Consider the following 19,477-nt stretch of genomic DNA (forward strand, 5'->3'; position numbering starts at 1 on the left):
AATATTAGATTCTGTCATTGAATAGAAAGCAATTTCATTAATGTACCCTGTCTCTCTGAAAGTAGCATGAACAAAATTTTATTTTTATAAATGAAATGTATAAATATGATTCAGTTACCAACTGAGAACAAACATATTTTGTAGGTTTGTATGATATTGTTAAATTGATTTATTGACATTTTTACTTTAAACAATGTTCACAAAAAAGAAAGAAATTAACTTCAAAATATCAGAATACCTTGTGTATATTACAAAAACATGTTAATTAAAGCTGTAGTAAAAACAAAATAAATCATTGAAATCTAACCTAAAATTGGTATATAAAAATTTCCGTAGGTATATACAATTTTTCTTATAGGTATACATACATTTTTATCTTGAACTTGTCTTGCCTTGGACTTTTACAAACCTGGTCTCTAGCCAGATTAAGAAAAGACAAAAAGCTCTATAATAAATGGATAACACCTTGTTTCTTGTCGTTCAGGACTGAAGCCAGGGACTGCACTGTAGATGCACAAAGCACATTGTCAGAGAAGTCGCTCACATATGTTCTTTCTCCCTCCTTTAGAGAAGAAAGCTACCATTTAGTGCAGGTTCTACAACCTCTTTATCAAGTGACATTCCCTTCTCAGCTCAAACACAAGCCAGATCTCCTCTCATCTAGAGAGAGCAGAAAACTCTGATAATTAGAAATTTCTTGCCTACTGTAGTCAGCATGGCCTGGCCTCATGTGGGTCTAGTGACACATTGGAAATAGAATAGAAAAGTGGGTGATTGGGGCACAGCAAGGAACTGCCTCCCCCCAAGCCAGATGTTTTAAAGCAGTGGTCCCCAACCTTTTTGGCACCAGGGAGAGGTTTCATTGAAGACAATTTTGGGGGGTGGGGAGATGGTTTGGGAATGATTCGAGAGCATTACATTTATTGTGCACTTTATTTCTATTATAATTGCATTGTGATATATAACTAAATAATTATATAGCTCACCATAATGCACAATCAATAGTGAGAGCCCTGAGCTTGTTTTCCTGAGCCCAGGTGGTAGTGCAAGTGATGGGGAGTGGCTGTAAATTCAGGTGAAACTTCACTCATGCACCCACACCTCACCCCCTGCTGTGTGGCCTAGTTCCTAATAGGTCATGAACTGGTACTTGTCCATGGCCCTGGGGTTGGGGACCTCTTTCAAAGTACAGCAGAAGCAAGACCTGGATCCTTTAAACCTGGTAAACTCCTCATTCTATATTGTGTGCAATGATCACCAAATGTAGTATTTCATTTTATACATCTACCACATCTTCTTTATCCACTCATCTGTCAATGGACAATTAGATTGTGTCCATTTTTGGCTATTGAAAATAGAGCTGTTATGAATATAGTGGTACCTGTATCTTTTTGAATTATAGTTTTGTCTGGGTATATGCCCAGAAATGGAAATGTCTGACTCTTTGCGACCCCATGGACTATACAGTCCATGGACATCTCCAGGCCAGAATACTGGAGTGGGTAGACTTTCCCTTCTCCAGGGGGTCTTCCCAACTCAGGGATCAAACACAGGTCTCCCACATTATAGAAGGATTCTTTACTGGAGTGGGTAGCCTCTCCCTTCTCCAGCAGATCTTCCTGACCCAGGAATTGAACCGGGGTCTCCTGCATTGCAGGCGGATTCTTTACCAACTGAGCTATCAGGGAATACCAGAGTGGGTAGCATGTGCCCCTTCTTAAAATAGCAGTCAATACAGCTCCTATGACTGTTTGCCATGATTAAATACAGACTTAAAGAGAATTCAACAACCTACATTTGTATGTAAAGATCTTCTATTTTGTAAATGTTGAGAACTGATTCAACTCTTATAAAAATAGTTTATGGCCCATAGCAACATGATTTATAAAACATTGCATTGAGGAAAAAAGAACTTGAGTGATATTTCTAGCTTAATGTCATTTATATAAATTTAAAATGTTTACATTAAAAACAACACAAAATATTCTATAAGATTTCGTGTACATTGAATGATATAAATCAAACACATTAGGGTACTGCCTTGGTTATGGAAAAGAAGACTGATTATGAGAAATGATAAAGGAATACCAAATTTTTTTTAGAAACCCATAAGTACTATATGGACATATGATAAAAACAGGCTATGGACTGAGAAATGTGATTATCTGACTTTCTCTACCTAAGATCCAAAAGTAAATGAATAAATATAATTAAAACACACAGCAAAGATCCAAACAAACATGCAAACCAAAACATTGCTAGTAGTTGATCTGTGAGCCACTGGTTTGAAAATCCTTATTTACATCTTGTTCTGCAAGAGCTCCCATGAATGTGATCAGAAAATTGGAGAATTTTGAAGAAAATTGGCTGGAGAAGAGTCCAAGGCCATGGCGTACAAGCATAACATTGCTATATTGCCACTGCTGCTGTGTCAATCACTAATGCTCCTTCTGAGGATTTTGTATAAGGGAGTAACCAAGAAACTGAGGAGCAAAAGGCAAGAAAGTATATCAGAAGTAGATGAAATCTGCTTCTAATGACTCTCATCCAGTTATAAATACTGTTTTCATGGAAAGCATTTTTTAATTAATTTATTTGCTTGACTGTGCTCAGTCTTAGCTGCAGTATGTGAAATCTTCAGTTGCTGCCTGCATTTGAATTCTTAGTTGCAGCATGTGGGATCTTTAGTTGAGGCATACTTACTCTGACATGTGTGCTCTTAGTTGCAGCATGTGGGACCTAGTTCCCTGACAAGGGATCAAACCCAAGCCTCCTGCACTGGGAGCATGGAGTCTTAGGCAATGGACTGCCAGGGAAGTCCCCATGCCAAGCATCTTTATCAATTCTCTGATCTATCTCTTGACAGTTACTGTAAACTCTTTCACAAGCACATACCTGGAGGTTATTGGTGATAGTATTTTGGGCCAACACTTATTTCCAAATACTGATATCCCTTCTTTCACGTGAAGATACATCAGTTAACATGACAGTCTTGGCTTCAGAACACAAGCACAAAGAAGAGGTCCTATATGTAAGGGAAACTGTCAAAACCAATAGTAAATGTAAATATTCATAAAAGTGCTTTGTTTGAGTTCATCATAACATTTAATATTATGTCTTATCAACTCATATCAATAGAAATTTACATAAGAATGAGATTATACAACAGAATTTATCTTATTTCATGACATAAGACTTTAAAGAGATATATAAATTCAGTAAATTTTCAAGAAATTTCATATAGAATCATTATGCTAAATATTTAAAGCTTTGCATTTAATGTGTCTAAACTTTAAAATTCTGAAACTGTATAAATGCTTATTATATACATACACACAGACTATTATAGGGGTAAAGAACACAAAAAGAAAGGAAGTAATCTGTTTAAGCAGAGTGAGTCTCTTTTTTCTTGAGCCAGTTTTAAAAACAGTCTATGCCAGTTTATAAACAGTTTATGAAACTGGCTCAAGAAATAAAGAGACCCACCCTACCTAAACAATTTAAGGTAAGTTTTAAGAGAAGGAACCTCTCAAACCGAGTCTTGAACCAGGATTTTACCAGGAGTTTGTGAAAGGTACAGACTTTGCATGGAACACATTACAGGTTCCAGGTTCAAGGAATACGTACTGGAGTTTATTATTCCTGCAAAAGAGAAGTAGCTGTGACACAAATGCGTAAGCTTTGTAGAAAAGGTCCCCAGCTTCATGTCCAGTAGGAAGTTAGCAGTTTATCCTGTAGACACTGAGGAACCAGTTTATTCATTAAAATATTGAACTTATAAGATGACTTCCTTTCTATTAGTATTCTTTACCTCTATAATAGTCTACAATAGGTTGTTTTATTTTTTAATTTTTTATTGGTGCATGTTGTATTAGTTTCTGCTGTAGAGCAAAGTGAGTAAGTGATACATGCATGTGTATCCACTATGATTTTAGATTCTATTCCCACATAGGTCATTGCAGAGTACTGAATAGAGTTTTCTGTGCTATACAGTAGATTCTTATTAATTGTCAATTTTATTTATAGTAGTGTGTGTATATCAATCCCAGTCTCCCATTTTATCTCACTTCACTTACCCCTTGGAAACCATAAGTTTGTTTTCTACTTCTGTGACTCAACTTCTGTTTTGTAAATAGGTTCATTTGTACCATTTTTTAGATTCCACGTATAAGTAATATCATATGATGTTTATCTTTCTCTTCCTGACATATTTGACTCAGTATGACAGTCTCTAGGTCCATCCACGCTGCTGTAAATGACATGATCCCATTCTTTGTTATGGCGGCTGAGTAATATTACATTATATATGGGTACCACATCTTCTTTATCCATTCCTCCATTGATGGACATTCATAATAGATTGCTTCTGTGTCCTGGCTATTGTAAATAGTGCTTCAATGAACACCTGGGTGCAGGTATTTGTTTGAATTATGATTTTTCACTGGATATATGCCCAGGCATGGAATTGCAAGATCATATATTAGTTCTATTTTTAGTTTTTTAAGCTATCTCCACACTGTTCCCCATAGTGGCTATACTAACTTACGTTTCCATCAACATCATTTAACAACTAATATAAGCATGCTTCTGTGTCTATTCATGAATATAAAATCAAAGATAGTATACGCAGATTTCACTTCACATGAAAGAATTTGTGTATGTAGTATAATTTTCCAAGCCCAGATTTATATATTCAACGCATGCTACTCATCAGGGTTCCTCTGTAAATTTAAGCCCTCTAAAAGATTTTGGTTTAGAAAAGAAAGGAAAAAGAAATCCTACATGTATAGTTTTATTCTATTATGTCTTAGATGAATCCAATATATTTCTGTAAATCAATTTGTTTTCTGGCTCATAATGAAACCAGTTTCTCAAAACATTTAATCAAATTAATAATCATAAACAAGTCATTTTCCCTTAAATTATAGATTAACCTTTAAGTTAATAGTGTGTTCTGATTAGTGCTCAAGGCTAGTACTGTTTGAAAGAGTAAACTTCTGTAAGTTATATTTTATTTTTTCAAAATTGGGTTTTTAAATGGCAATCCTCTCTAAGAGTGCTCCTGGAAATTAACTTCTATGCTGCTGCTGCTGCTAAGTCGCTTCAGTCGTGTCCGACTCTGTGCGACCCCGTAGACAGCAGCCCACCAGGCTCCCCCGTCGCTGGGATTCTCCAGGCAAGAACACTGGAGTGGGTTGCCATTCCTTCTCCAATGCATGAAAGTGAAAAGGGGAAGTGAAGTCGCTCAGTCCATGTCTGACTCTTAGCGACCCCATGGACTGCAGCCTACCAGGCTCCTCTGTCCATGGGATTTTCCAGGCAAGAGTACTGGAGTGGGGTACCATTGCCTTCTCCGTAACTTCTATAGAATGGTAAATTCAAATGATGAAATCTTGGAGTATACAAAAATACTAATTATGAAATTTTTAATACTTTTTTGAGTTGAATTATTGAAAGTTTATTCTAGTCCTTGGTAAAGTAAGATTTAATTCATGTATTATTTAAAAATCCATATTAAAATAGACTATGTTTAGTATTCTTGAGAGATAATATCGAGTTAGCTGTGTTTCAGGACACTCTTTGCTGTATATATGACTTTTACTCAACACTCCTTCAGTTTCTTCATCCATAAAGTGATATGAAAAATAGAGCCCACCTCTCTGGTTGTTGTGAGTATAAAATTAATTACTATATGAAAAGATCTTAGAATATTTCCGTAAAATAAATGTTAGCCTCTATTATTGGTAACATCTAAAAATCAGCTTGTCATTTGAAAGGATACACTACATTTCTAACAAGTATTCCAAAGATATGTTACATATATTTGCAATTATGTTCATAATCATATGCTAACAAGTACTAATCATTCATGCATGCATGTTAAGTCATCTCAACTGTATCTGACTCTGTGACCCTATTGACTGTAGCCCGCCAGGCTCCTCTGTCCATTGGATTCTCCAGGCAAGAATACTGGAGCGGGTTGCCATGCCCTCTTCCAGACGCAGGGATCCAACCTGCATCTTCTGCACTGGTAAGCAGGTTCTTCACCACTAGAGGCACCTGGGAAGCCTATTAATCACTCATATCATCATTTATATTTATAACTGCAACTTCACAGTATAAAAGTATTACCCTCACAGTATCATTAAACCTGCTGTATTATAAACCCTATAGTCTACATCACCAAAGTGGAAGGTCTCTCTGTGATAAGCCAATGTCCCTTCCTCCGAAAATATGCATATATTCGTACATGCTTTTTTAAAAATTTCATTTTGTATTGGACTATAGTTGATTTACAATGTTGTGTTAGTTTCAGGTGTGTACCAGAGTGATTCAGTTGTACATATACACACATTCTTTTTCAAATTCTTTCCCCATTTCATTATTATAGAATATTAGCAGAGTTCCCTGTGGAACTTGTACCTATAAGTACCTATACAACAAGTACCTATACAGTAGGTACTTGTTGGCTTCTATTTTACATATAGTATTGTGTATATGTTAAGCCCAAGCTCCTAATTTATGCCCCCCCCCCTCCCCAAAGCTTTCCCCTTTGGTAGCCATAAGGTCATTATCTGAATCTATGAGTCTGTTTCTGTTTTGTAAATTAGTTCATTTGCTTCATTTCTTTAGATGCCACATATAAGCAATATCATATGATATTTGTCTTTCTAATTGACTCTGAATTCAATTGTGTAATTAACTCTTACTTGGGACCACTAAATAGCCTTCTCATATTCAGAGAACCTACCATTAAACACCCTTGAAGGTTTGCTGGCTTCCTAGCTCTGAGTACTTCAATGTAAGGAAAAATTCTAATAACTTCCTATTTCACAGACTATTTCTAGAGTAAACTGACACACATTTAGATTGTCTTCTCTCTGACCTCTTTTTTATTCTTTTCTCTGTATTAGTAGTCAAAGTAATAATGATTAACATTTATTGAGGACTTACTGTATATTACCAACATTATCTCCTTTAATCCTCATAATAACACTGTGAGTTCAATGCTATTATCATCACCCTTGTGTTATAGATGAGGAGCTGCAGGTATACTTAATTTCTCTAAATAACTTGCCTAGAGGCACAAAGCTCTTATATGAAAGAGCTGGGATTTAAACCCAAGCAGCCTAACTCCAGAGTCCAAGTTTCACCGCTATATGATACCAGAAGCTTGAAAGAGAATGGTAGGCAGACTTTTTAAAAAAAAAAAAAAAAAGAACCTACCAGTATTTCTCTTCATTTGCTTCTTTATTCCCTACATGAATCTACAAATATAGAATAATGACATGTGGACTTTTAGGACTGTTCCTGGTAATATCTTAGCAACAGTTTATCCAACAGAAAAATACATATTAGCATATGATCAGATTTTTCAGCTCCCCTATTTTCTCCCTCACTTTTCTGCAGTCCAATAAAATGGATTTCGTGCAAGGGAAGGCTGAGATTTGCCTGTAGAAAAGAGCTTGGAAGATGAGTGGGGAAGGAAGAGAAAGATATTACCCTTTATAGTCTGAGTTTCAGGGAAAGTTGAGGGGGTTTGTTTGTTTGAGTAGAGAAGAGGATTTGTAAAATATTAAGTTAAGATAGAGAGGTAGAGAATTCTAGGATGTTTTGATCAGTTGTATAAAAAGAAATCTTCCAGCAGAACTCAACTTCCTATTTTGTTATATTTTGATAGACTTCATTAGACATTTAAATTGCCTTTCTTTCTTATTCCTCATTCTTCCTCCCTTCTCACTCTTCCCCTCCTTTCTTCTCTCCCTCTCTCTAATTCCTTCTTTCTTCCTAACATTGGGCAAGTGTTGATAATTCTTCGGAATGCCTCACCAAACAGAAGTGGGAATCGTCATCTGTTCTACTCTTCCAAACACCCTTAGCTAAGTATAGAGTTCTACAGTTATATTTATGATAAAACTGATATCTCTTAAACACATAAGAAGAAAAAATTTTCAGACTTTATTCAAGTGTTTTAGTGATACTTTTAACCTAATTTCCCAACAAACACCCTGACTTATATTTTTGCCTCTTCACTAACTCCCTACTTTCTTTGGTTAGTTTCTTAACAGCAGACACTACCTCAGTCTCCATATTTGTAAAGTAACTTTTTTTAGTAGAACAGAAATTAAGTGAGAAGTAACTAATGAGAACACCCTAGAGACATAATGGGTCTTCCCATGTAGCTCAGTCGGTAAAGAATCTGCCTGCAGTGCAGGAGACACGGGTTCGACCCCTGGGTTGGGAAGATCCCCTGGAGAAGGAAATGGCAACCCACTCCAGTATCCTTGCCTGGAAAATCTCATGGACAGAGGGGCCTGGTGAGCTGCAGTCCATGGGATCGCAAAGAGTTGGGCACGACTGAGCGACTAACACTTTCACTTAGAGACATAAAGATTAAGATCAACGCTAAACAGTATTGTGGTCTGGGCCAAATCACATCTTAGACCCAGTCTGCTCAATAATTTCCCATTAGTTCTAATCCCTGTGACAGTCTCCTATCTTTTTAGGGCCTTCTCTTCTGTCCTTAATGATTTTGATTCCTATAGTTTTTTATTTCGCTCTGTTTTCTTTCCATCACTTAGGCCTCACCTACAATCTCTGACTTCTTTACTCTTGAACGTTTTATCTGGTTATCTGAGTGACTCTTAGATCACCCTCAATTTCTTCACATTCTTCTGCTTTCTTCACTCAAAAAATTCAAACTTGCGCTAGTGCTAAAATATGCCTTCTGTGCTCCTATTCCTAGGCACTGATCCCCTGTGCAGAAAACTATTAAACCAAGCAGATTGTGATTATCTGTAGTACACAGTTTTAAAATCTCAAAAACAGCTCCTCTGCACCAATAGTTAATGTGTTTATTTGTCCCGAGTCATCTCTTCCTTCCACTTCTGCCAATGAGTCATCCAGATTCCTCTCTCTCCAGTTCCCTGATCAACTCCCACCACCTTCTTTCTTAGCAGAAGACCTTGTCTCCAATTGCACTGATACTGTTGAAGCCTTCAGATATGATCTAGCTCTACATCCAGGCTCCAAACTCACAAATCTGTCTCTATACAAACCCAGGCTCATTTTCTTTTCCCTCTCATATCTGAGAATTCATGGACTTCCCACCTACCACCTCTTGTCCACCAATAAGCCTGTGCCATCCTGATTCCTCTTGAGTATTGCTTAGTTAGTTAAGAACCATCTTGCCTCTTACCTCGGTATTTTCAATCTCTGCCTCTCAACTTGCTCTTACCTCCCAGCCTTGAAATATGCTCAGATCTTCCGCATTATAAACAAACGAATTTCCCTTTAATGGCAGTATTTCCTACTGAGAACTATTTAATCTTTCTCAGTACTTTCTCATCCAAACTTCTCCCGAGGTCAGTTTATATTTCTCCCTCTGCTTTGCCATTCATGTGGTCATCCCCAATGCATAGTAATAATCATTCTTTCCTATCACAGCCCTGGACTGTCTCTAAGATACTAATGACTTCCTCATCATAGTTATCTGTAGGTAAATAATACTTACCTACAGATATATTCCTTATTGTCTTGGATTTTCCTATAGAAAACAAAATTAATAATTTTCTGTCTGTCATTCCAGAAGCATGTAGGAACACATAAAGCTTTCTACTTACCAAGCTTTGTTGGCACTTATCCTCCAGCCTAGATTTTCTAATACCTTGTAGCCAATCCTATTCTGTCTCCTTATTGGACTTTTCTTTCTCTGATCACTTAAAAATTTCTAAATACTGTGTTGTTGGTCTAGTTTTATTACATTCTACTACTTTTATTACATTCTCTTTCACTGGGAAATCTCAGCCCATGCTTATTATGTTAACTACCAGCTACATAAAAATGATTTCAGAATTGATTTGTTATTGTAGTGTTACAACAATAACACTCAGTCATGTCCAACTCTTTGTGAACATTTGGACTGTAGCCCACCAGGCTCCTCTGTCCATGGGATTTCCCAGGCAAGAATACTAGAGTGGGTTGCAATTTGATATTCCCAGTTAAAAATATTTTGTTAGTTTTGACTTCGTACATTCCAATGTCTGCCAGATACTGCCATTTGAATGGCCTAAAGCCCTCTTTAAAATTAAAATCCCTCACCCAGCCTCAACCCTTCCTCTCTAAACCTACTTCACTAGAAACTTTTACACACTTTAGGGGCTTTGCCATCTATCTAATCACTCACACTATAAATATTCTTAATTGTTCCTTCACCCATGTCTTTTTCCCATTCAGTACATACCCTGCTGATTTTACCCCCAAATATTTTTCAGATATATCTAGTTCCCCACTTTCCACTATTACTGTATTATCTTTAATATAGATTATTTTAGGAGCATCTCAATTAGCTCCAGGCTAACTGTTTCAAATTCATTCTCCAAATGTCTATTTCTATTTATAATCCTTCTACATCTCTCCATGGCTCATAAAAAAATGGACCAAGATTCCAAGCATGACATAGAAGATCCTGCACATTCTATCTTCTACCCCTCCCTTGACCCATCCAGTGCCATTTCTAATCTTTATTTTATGCTTTAGCAATGTTAGTGGATTTCCCTAGAGAACTATCTGTTTTAAGCCTCTCTACCTTTGTTGTTGACTATATTACTGGTCTCAAATGCCCACTCATTTTTATCTGACCAACTTCTCTTCATCAACTAAGAAACCCCAGGATGATTCCTCTTCTCTATTCTCTAACATCCTGAATCCACATTAGAGTCTACTCACAAGTACTCAATCACTATACTGTGCTGTGGACTTATCTCCTCAGTGGATGGTACCCTCTTTGAGAGCAGGAGGTGTAGCTTTCGATTATCCAGCATGATGCATCAGAGATCCTCAATAAATCATGTCTTAATGAATGAATGAGGAAACATATTCTGCCAAGAATAATGTTGATGTACAAATCTAACCTAAGAACGCCTCTGGATTCAAACTATAAACACAACAACCGTTGCATTTTTTGGGAGAACTATTATTATTTTTGACACTTCAGTCACTCAGTCATGTCCAATTCTTTGCGACCCCATGGACTGAAGCACGCCTGGCTTCCTTGTCCATCACCAACTCCCAGAGCTTGCTCAAACTCATGTCCATCGAGTCAACAATGTTATCCAACATTCTCATCCTCTATCCTCCCCTTCTCCTCCTATCTTCAATCTTTCCCAGTATCAGGGTCTTTTCCAATGAGTCAGTTCTTCCTATTCTGTGGCCAAGGTATTGGTGCTTCAGTTTCAGCTTCAGTCCTTCCAATGAATATTCAGGACTGATTTCCTTTAGGATTGACTGGTTGGATCTCCTTACAGACCAAGGGACTCTCGAGAGTCTTCTCCAACACCACAGATCAAAAACATCAATTCTTCGATGTTTAGCTTTCTTTATAGTCCAGCTCTCACATCTGCACATGACTACTAGCTTTGACTAGATGGATCTTTGTCAGCAAAGTGATGTCTCTGCTTTTTCATATGCTGAGTTGGTCATAGCTTTTCTTCCAAGGAGCAAGTGTCTTTCAATTGCATGGCTATAGTCACCATCTGCAGTGATTTTGGAGCCCAAGAAAATAAAGTCTGTGACCCTTTCCGTTGTTTCCCCATCTATTTGCCATGAAGTGAAGGGACTGGATGCCTATCACTGATTTTTTTTTTTTAATGTTTTCAAAAAACAGCGTTTTCACTCTTCTCTTTCACTTTCATCAAGAAGCTCTTTAATTCATCTTCACTTTCTGCGTTTAGGGTGGTGTCATTTGCATATCTGAGGTTATTATTGATATTTCTCTGAGAAATCTTGATTCCAGCTTGTGCTTCATCCAGCCTGGAATTTCACATAATGTACTCTGCATATATAAGTTTAATAAACAAGATGACAATATACAGCCTTGACGTACTCCTTTCCCAATTTGGAACCAGTCCATTGTTCCATGTCCGGTTCTAACTGTTGCTTCTTGACCTGCATACAGATTTCTCAGGAGACAGGTCAGGTGGTCTGGTATTCCCATCCCTTTAAGAATTTCCCACAGTTTGTTGTGATACACACAGTCAAAGGCTTTGGCGTAGTCAATAAAGCAGAAGTAGACATTTTTCTGGAACTCTCTTGCTTTTTCTATATCCAACGGTTGTTGGCAGCTTGATATCTTGTTCATCTATCTTTTCGAAAGCCAACTTATACATCTGGAAGTTCTCAGTTCAAGTACTGTTGATGCTTTGCTTAGAGAATTTTGAGCAGTACTTTGCTAGTGTGTGAGATGAGTGCAATTGTGCAGTAGTTTGAACATTCTTTGGCATTGCCTTTCTTTGGGATTGGAATGAAAACACATTTTCTAGTCCTGTGGCCACTGCTGAGTTTTCCAAATATGCTGGCAAATTGAGTGCAGCACTTTAACAGCATCATCTTTTAGGATTTGAAATAACTCAGCTGGAATTCGTCACCTCCATTAGCTTTGTTCCTAGTGATGCTTCCTAAAGCCCACTTGACCTCAGACTCCAGAATGTGTGGCTTTAGGTGAGTGATCACACCATCATGGTTATCTGGGTCATGAAGGTCTTTTTTGTATAGTTCTTCTGTTATTCTTGCCACCTTGTCTTAATATCTTCTGCTTCTGTTAGGTCATACCATTTCTGTCCTTTATTGAGCCCATCTTTGCATGAAATGTTCCCTTGGCATCTCTAATTTTCTTGAAGAGATCTCTAGTCTTTCCCATTGCATTGTTTTCCTCTATTTATTTGCCTTGATCACTTAGGAAGGTTTTCCTATTTCCCTTGCTGTTCTTTGGAACTCTGCATTCAAATGGGTATATCTTTCCTTGTCTCCTTTGCCTTTAGCTTCTCTTCTTTTCTCAGCTATTTGGACACAGCTACTATTTTTAAAAATTAATTCTTATTGGAGTATAGTTGCTTTACAATGTTGTGTTAGTTTCTACTGTACAGGAAAGTGAATCGGCTCTGTGTGTGTGTGTGTGTGTATGTATATATATATCCCCTTTTTTAGGATTTTCTATTTAGGTCACCACAGGTCACTCAGTAGTGTTCCCTGAACTATACAGTAGGTTCTCATTTGTTCTCATTTTATACAAAGTATCAAGAGTATATATATGTCATCCTAATCTCCCAATTCATCCCACCCCCTCCTTCCCCACTTAGTGTCCATATGATTTTTTCCTACATTGGTGTCTCTATTTCTATTTTGTGCTGTTGTTCAGTGACTAAGTCATATCCAACTCTTCGTGACCCCATGGACTGCAATATACCAGGTTTCCTTCCCTGTCCTTCCATGTCCTAGCTATTGTAAATAGTGCTGCAATGAACATTGAGGTGCATGTCTTCTTGAATTATGATTTTCTCTGGGTTTATGCCCAGTAGTAGGGTTGCTGGGTCATATGATACTTTTATTTTTAGTTTTTTAAGAAGAATCTCCATATTGTTCTCCATAGTGGCTGTATCAATTTACATTCCCACCAAGAGCGCAAGCATGTTTCCTTTTCTCTACATCCTCTCCAGTATTTATTGTTTGTAGATTTTTTATTGATGGCCATTCTGATGGGTGTGAGGTGATACCTCACTAGTTTTGATTTACATTTCTCTAATAGAGTTATTATAATTTGACTTTCTCTTACCTGTGATCATGAAGTTAATTTTAATAAATTGATGTTGAACCTTTATGCTTTTCTTCCAAGAAAGCTCCTTGCTTTAATGTCTGGAAATACAAAATGATATTATGAAATAGTTATAAATTACAAAATATTTATAATGAACAAAATTAGTATTGATAGAAGTATGTTTCAAATGATATAATACATGAAAAAATAATCTAAATTTTTCTTATCAGCCTACTGTAGAATCTTTCTGCACCTACGTTCTTATCCAAGATTAAATTTCTGATTTTTATTTTGCATTTTCTTAAGTTTTCCTGCCTTATGACTTGATGGCATATAGGCATACCTCATTTTATTGCACTTTGATTTATTGTACTTTGCAGTTGATGTGTTTTTTTACAAATTGAAGATTTGTGGCAACCCGGTATTGAGTAAGTCTATCGGCACTATTTTTCTAGCAGCGGTTGCTCATTTTATCTCTCTGTCACATATTGGTAATTCTCACAAAAATTTTTCATCATTATATTTTTTGATCAATGATCTTCAAAGTTACTACTGTAACTGTTTAGGACTTTCCTGATAGCTCAGTTGGTAAAAAAGCCACCTGCAACGCAGGAGACCTGGGTTCGATCTCTAGGTTGGGAAGATCCCCTGGAGAAGGGAAAGGCTACCCATTCCAGTATTCTGGCTGGAGAATTCTGTGGACTGTCCATGGGGTTGCAAAGAGTCAGACATGACTGAGCGACTTTCACTTTCACTGTAATTGTTTGGGGAGATCACAAACTGTGCCCACATAAGATGAACAAATTTAATTGATAAATGTTATATGTTTTCTGGGCTTCCCTGGTGGCTCATATGATAGAATCTGCCTGCAATGTGAGAGACCTGGGTCAGGAAAATTCCCTGGAGAAGGGACTCCAGTATTCTTGCCTAGAAAATCCCATGGACAGATTGTGAGGCTATAGTCAATGACCAGCTGTTCCCCATCTCTCACCCTCTCCCAGGTCTCCCTACTCTCTAAGACACAACACTAATATTAGGCCAGTTAATAACCCTGCAATGACTTCTAAGTGTTCAAGTGAAAGGAAGAGTTGTACATCTCTCACTGTCAATCAAAAGCCAGAAGTGATAAGGTTAGCGAGGAAGGCATGTTTAAAGCTGAGATAAGCCCAAATCTAGGCCTCCTGCACCAAACAGTTAGCCAAGTTGTGAATGTACAAGAAAATTAAAGTGAAGGAAATTAAAGGTGCTACTCCAGTGAACACATGAATGATAACAGAGTGAAACAACCTTGCTGCTGATGGGAGAAAATTGTAGTTGTCTGGATAGAAATTCAAACCAGCTATTACATTCCCTTAAACCAGAGCCTAATCCAGAGCAAGGCCCCACTCTTCAATTCTAGGAAGGCTCAGAGAGGTGAGGAAGCTGCAGAAGAGAAGTTTGAAGCCAGCAGAGATTAGTTCATGAAGTTTAAAGAAATAAGCCATCTCCATAATATGAAGACCTGGGTTCAGTCCCTGGGTTGGGAAGATCCCCTGGAGTAGGGCATGGCAACCCACTCCAGGATTCTTGTCTAGAGAATCCCCATGGACAGAGGAGCCTGGCAGTCCATGAAGTCACAAAGAGTCAGACATGACTGAGTGACTAAGCACAGCACAGCACACAACATCAAAGTGTAAGATAAAGCAGCAAATGCTGATGTAGAAGCTGCAGCAGGTTATCAGGAGATTTAGCTAAAATGATTCATGAAGGTGACTACACTAAACAGGCTGTCAATGTAGATGAAACAGTCTATTGAAAGAAGATACCAGCTAGAACTTTCCTAGCTAGAGAAGAGAAGTCAAAGGCTGGCTTCAAATCTTTAAAGGACAGGCTGGCTCTCTTATTAGGGACTAATGCAACTGGTGAATTTAAGTTGAAGCCAAAGCTCCTTTACCACTCTGAAGATCCTAGGGCCCTTAAGAGGCAGAGCACTCAAATCCTGTATGACAATACATGTTTACAACACGGTTTACTGAATATTTTAAGCCCAAAATTGAGTCCTACTGCTCAGGAAAAAAAAAAAAAAAAAGATTTCTTTCAACATATACTTGTTGGCAATGCACCTGGTCACCCAAGAGCTCTGATGGAGACGTGCAACTAGATGAATGTTGTTTTCATGCCTGCTAACACAGCATCCATTCTGTACCTCATGGACCACAGAGATATTTTGACTTTAAAGTTTTAATATTTAAGGCATTCATGTCATAGAACTATAGCTTCCATAGACAGTGATTCCTCTGATATATCTAGGCAAAGTAAATTGAAATCTTTTTTGGAAGAATTCACCATTTTAAATGTCATTAAGAATATTTGTGATTCATGGGAAAGGTGAAAATATCAATATTATCCGGAGTTTGAAAGAAGTTGATTCCAATCATCATGAATGTGTTTTTGGTGGGTTTAAGAGTCCCTTGGACTGCAAGAAGATCGAACCAGTCAATCCTCTTTTAAAGGAAATTAAACCTGGGAGAAATATGAATAACCTCAGGAATGCAGATGACACCACTCTTATGGCAGAAAGCAAAGAAGAACCAAAGAGCCTCTTAATGAAAGTGAAAGAAAAGAGTGAAAAAGCTGGCTTAAAACTCAACATTCAGAAAACTAAGGTCATGGGATCTGCTCCCATCACTTCATGGCAAATAGATGGGGAAACAATGGAAACAATAACAGACTCTATTTTCTTGGGCTCCAAAATCACTGCAGATGGTGATGGCAGCCATGAAATTAAAAGACGCTTGCTCCTCGGAAGAAAAGCTATGACCAAACTAGACAGCATATTAAAAAGCAGAGACATTACTTTGTCAACAAATGTTCATCTAGTCAACCTATGGTTTTTCCATTAGTCATGTACAGATGTGAGAGTTGGACTATAAAGACAGCTGAGCACCGAAGAAATGATGCTTTTGAACTGTGATGTTGGAGAAGACGTTTGAGAGTCCCTTGGACTGCAAGGAGATCCAACCAGTCCATCCTAAAGGAGATCAGTCCTGAATATTCACTGGAAGGACTGATGCTGAAACTGAAACTTCAATACTTTGGCCACCTGATGCGAAGAACTGACTCATTTGAAAAGACCCTGATGCTAAGAAAGATTGAGGGCAGGAGGAGAAGGGGACGACAGAGGATGAGATGGTTGGATGGCATCACCGACTCGATGGACATGAGTTTGAGTAAACTCGGGAAGTTGGTTATGGACAGGGAAGCCTGGCATGCTGCAGTCCATGGGGTCGCAAAGAGTCAGACATTACTGAGCAACTGAACTGAACCCTGAATATTCATTGGAAGGACTGATGCTGAAGCTCCAGTACTTTGGCCACCTGATGAAAAGAGCTGACTCACTGGAAAAGGCCCTGGTTCTGGGAAAGACTGAAGGCAAAAGGAAAAGGGATGAGATGGTTAGATAACATCACAGACTCAGTGGGCATGAATTTGAGCAAACTCTGGGAGATAGTGGAGGACAGAGGAGCCCCACTCCAGTACTGTTTCCTGGAAAATCCCATGGACAGAGGAGCCTGGTAGGCTGCAGTCCATGGGGTTGCAAAGAGTTGTACATGACTGGGCGACTTCACTTTCACTTTTCCCTTTCATGCACTGGAGAAGGAAATGGCAACCCACTCCAGTGTTCTTGCCTGGAGAATCCCAGGGACAGGGGAGCCTGGGGGCTGCCGTCTATGGGGTCGCACAGAGTCGGACACGACTGAAGCGACTTAGCAGCAGCAGAGGAGCCTGGCATGCTGCAGTCCATGGGGTCACAAAGGGTCGGACATGACTTAGTGACTGAACAACAAGAAGACTTCAGTGGAAGTGGTAACTACTGATGTGGTAAAAAAAAAAAATAGCAAAATAACTAGAATTAGAAATAGAGCCTGGAAATGTGACTAAATTGCTAAAATCTCATGATAAAACTTGAATAAATAAGGAGTTGCTTCTCAATGAGCAGAGAAAATAATTTCTTGAGATAGAATCTACTCTTGGTGAAGAAACTGTGAGGAATGTTTAAATGACAGAAAAGGATTAGAATATGACATTAACTTAGTTGCTAAAGCAGCTGCAGGGTTTGAGAGAATTGACTCCAATTTTGAAAAAGATCTACTGTAGCTAAAATGCTATCAAGCAGCATTGGCTGCTACAGAGAAATCATTTGTGAAAAGAAGAGTCATTTGATGCAGCAAGCTTCATTATTTCTTTTACAAAGTAGCCACAGACATCCTAAACTTCAGCAACTACCACCCTGATCCATCAGCAGCCATCAATATGGAGGCAAGACACTCTTTCAGCAAAAAGATCACGACTCTTTGAAGGCTCAGATGATAGCATTTTTAGCAATAAAGTATTTTTAACTAAGATAGGTACATTTTCTAAAGCATAATTCTATTGCACATTTAACAGACTATAGAATAGTATAAATATAACTTTTGTATGCACTGAGAAAGCAAAAAGTTCGAAACTCACTTTATTGTAATATTCACTTTATTGCTGCAAACCCACAACATCTTTGAGGTTTATCAGTATACTGTTATAGAAAGATTAAGGGGTAGCAAACAATCAGAGACATTGAGGACAATTTATGGGTATTCACTCCAAGATTATATATGTACAACATATATTAGATGTATAAAAGGGGAATATCCTGCTGCTGACATAATATGGATAAAAACTTATATCAAAACTTATATCAACAGCAAAATATTGGGTATCTCTTATCCTATAAAACAAAGGCCCTACTAGCCAAGAAAGGGCTTTTATGAAGCAAATAATGATTGGTAGGAGCAGGTTCTGAATTGAAAGACAAATTATATATTTTCAGTGCTGTAAAGAAACGCCAAATCATCAAAACTCTGCTAGTTGAACTTAGCAGCTAAAGTCACCCAAACTTTCAGTTCCAGTTCCACACATCATAAGACTGTCTCTAGCAGCACTAGCAATACACCACCATTCAGTAACCACAGATTCATATTATTTTAAACTATTAAAATACTGTGTTATCTAAAGAAATAGACATTGCCTGTTGTATTAACATACCTCAAAAAAAACCTTAGATTCATTTTTAATATTTTTTTTTTGCTTAGAAATGGGAAATCAGCCATAATTTCATTAGTATATGCCAAATATAATCAAATAACAAAAAAGTAAAAGTGAATTAAAGTTTATCAAAGCTACAATCATTAAGCTTAACTGTCATTATTTGTCAGAATGCAATCAGTTTCTGTGCCGTTTTATAATAGCACTTTCTGTAATTGACAGAGTTTAAGAAATAAGTTTAAGATCAAGGCATTCTAAGATTTAAGTGTTATTTTTGTCATTCTAACCAAGTAACATTTAAAACATCCTAGATTCTTATTTCAGGAGTGAAGATCTTTAAGAGATCAGGGCATTTTAGTACCTTGAACTTTCAATGGCATTTAGAATCTCTTTCAGAAGGAAGTATGGTGATGACTTTTATGTTCTAATGTTTCCAGAGACTTCCATGACATCATACATATGGTAAGGACTCAACAAATCCTTCCAGGAACTGGCCTTTAGGCAGCTTGCATCTGCTTTGTAACGTTTTAAAATGTGAGACTTTAGTTATTAAAGACATCTCATATTCATCGGCCCCTAATTTGCTTTCTATATTTGTCTTTCCAAGTAAATTCCAATAACTTTAGGGTGCATATTTCCCTTTTCTGCTGAAAATGACTTTTTTCTGCTACCAAGAGTTGTTAGTGAGGGTTTGGCTTTTACTATGAAAGAACTAGGCAGGCAGAGTTACTATGAGGGGTCCTAAAGGTACAAACAACTCATATTAGTGGACATGGTTTCCTGTTTATTTCTAAAAAGAATATAAGCAAATACATTCTTTACTGA

General features: G+C 37.6%; 1 long non-coding RNA gene across 2 annotated transcripts in view; it reads right to left on the minus strand.

The window, feature by feature from the left end:
• Positions 1-19,164, minus strand: part of LOC145539036 (uncharacterized) — a 52,548-nt gene extending 33,384 nt beyond the window's left edge. The window contains exons 1-3 of one of the 2 annotated variants that reach the window (XR_014077527.1): positions 19,014-19,164; positions 13,610-13,689; positions 2,896-3,041 (exon numbers count right to left, since the gene is read on the minus strand). This is a non-coding gene — a long non-coding RNA (uncharacterized LOC145539036). Of the gene's footprint in view, positions 1-2,895; positions 3,042-13,609; positions 13,690-14,878; positions 15,164-19,013 lie in introns of those variants that run through there. The other variant, XR_014077526.1, reaches the window with a different exon arrangement.
• Positions 19,165-19,477: the final 313 nt, after the last annotated feature.

This window comes from Giraffa tippelskirchi, chromosome 2, assembly GCF_054371585.1.
Source record: "Giraffa tippelskirchi isolate mGirTip1 chromosome 2, T2T-mGirTip1v1.2.pri, whole genome shotgun sequence".
Classification (NCBI taxonomy): domain Eukaryota; kingdom Metazoa; phylum Chordata; class Mammalia; order Artiodactyla; family Giraffidae; genus Giraffa; species Giraffa tippelskirchi.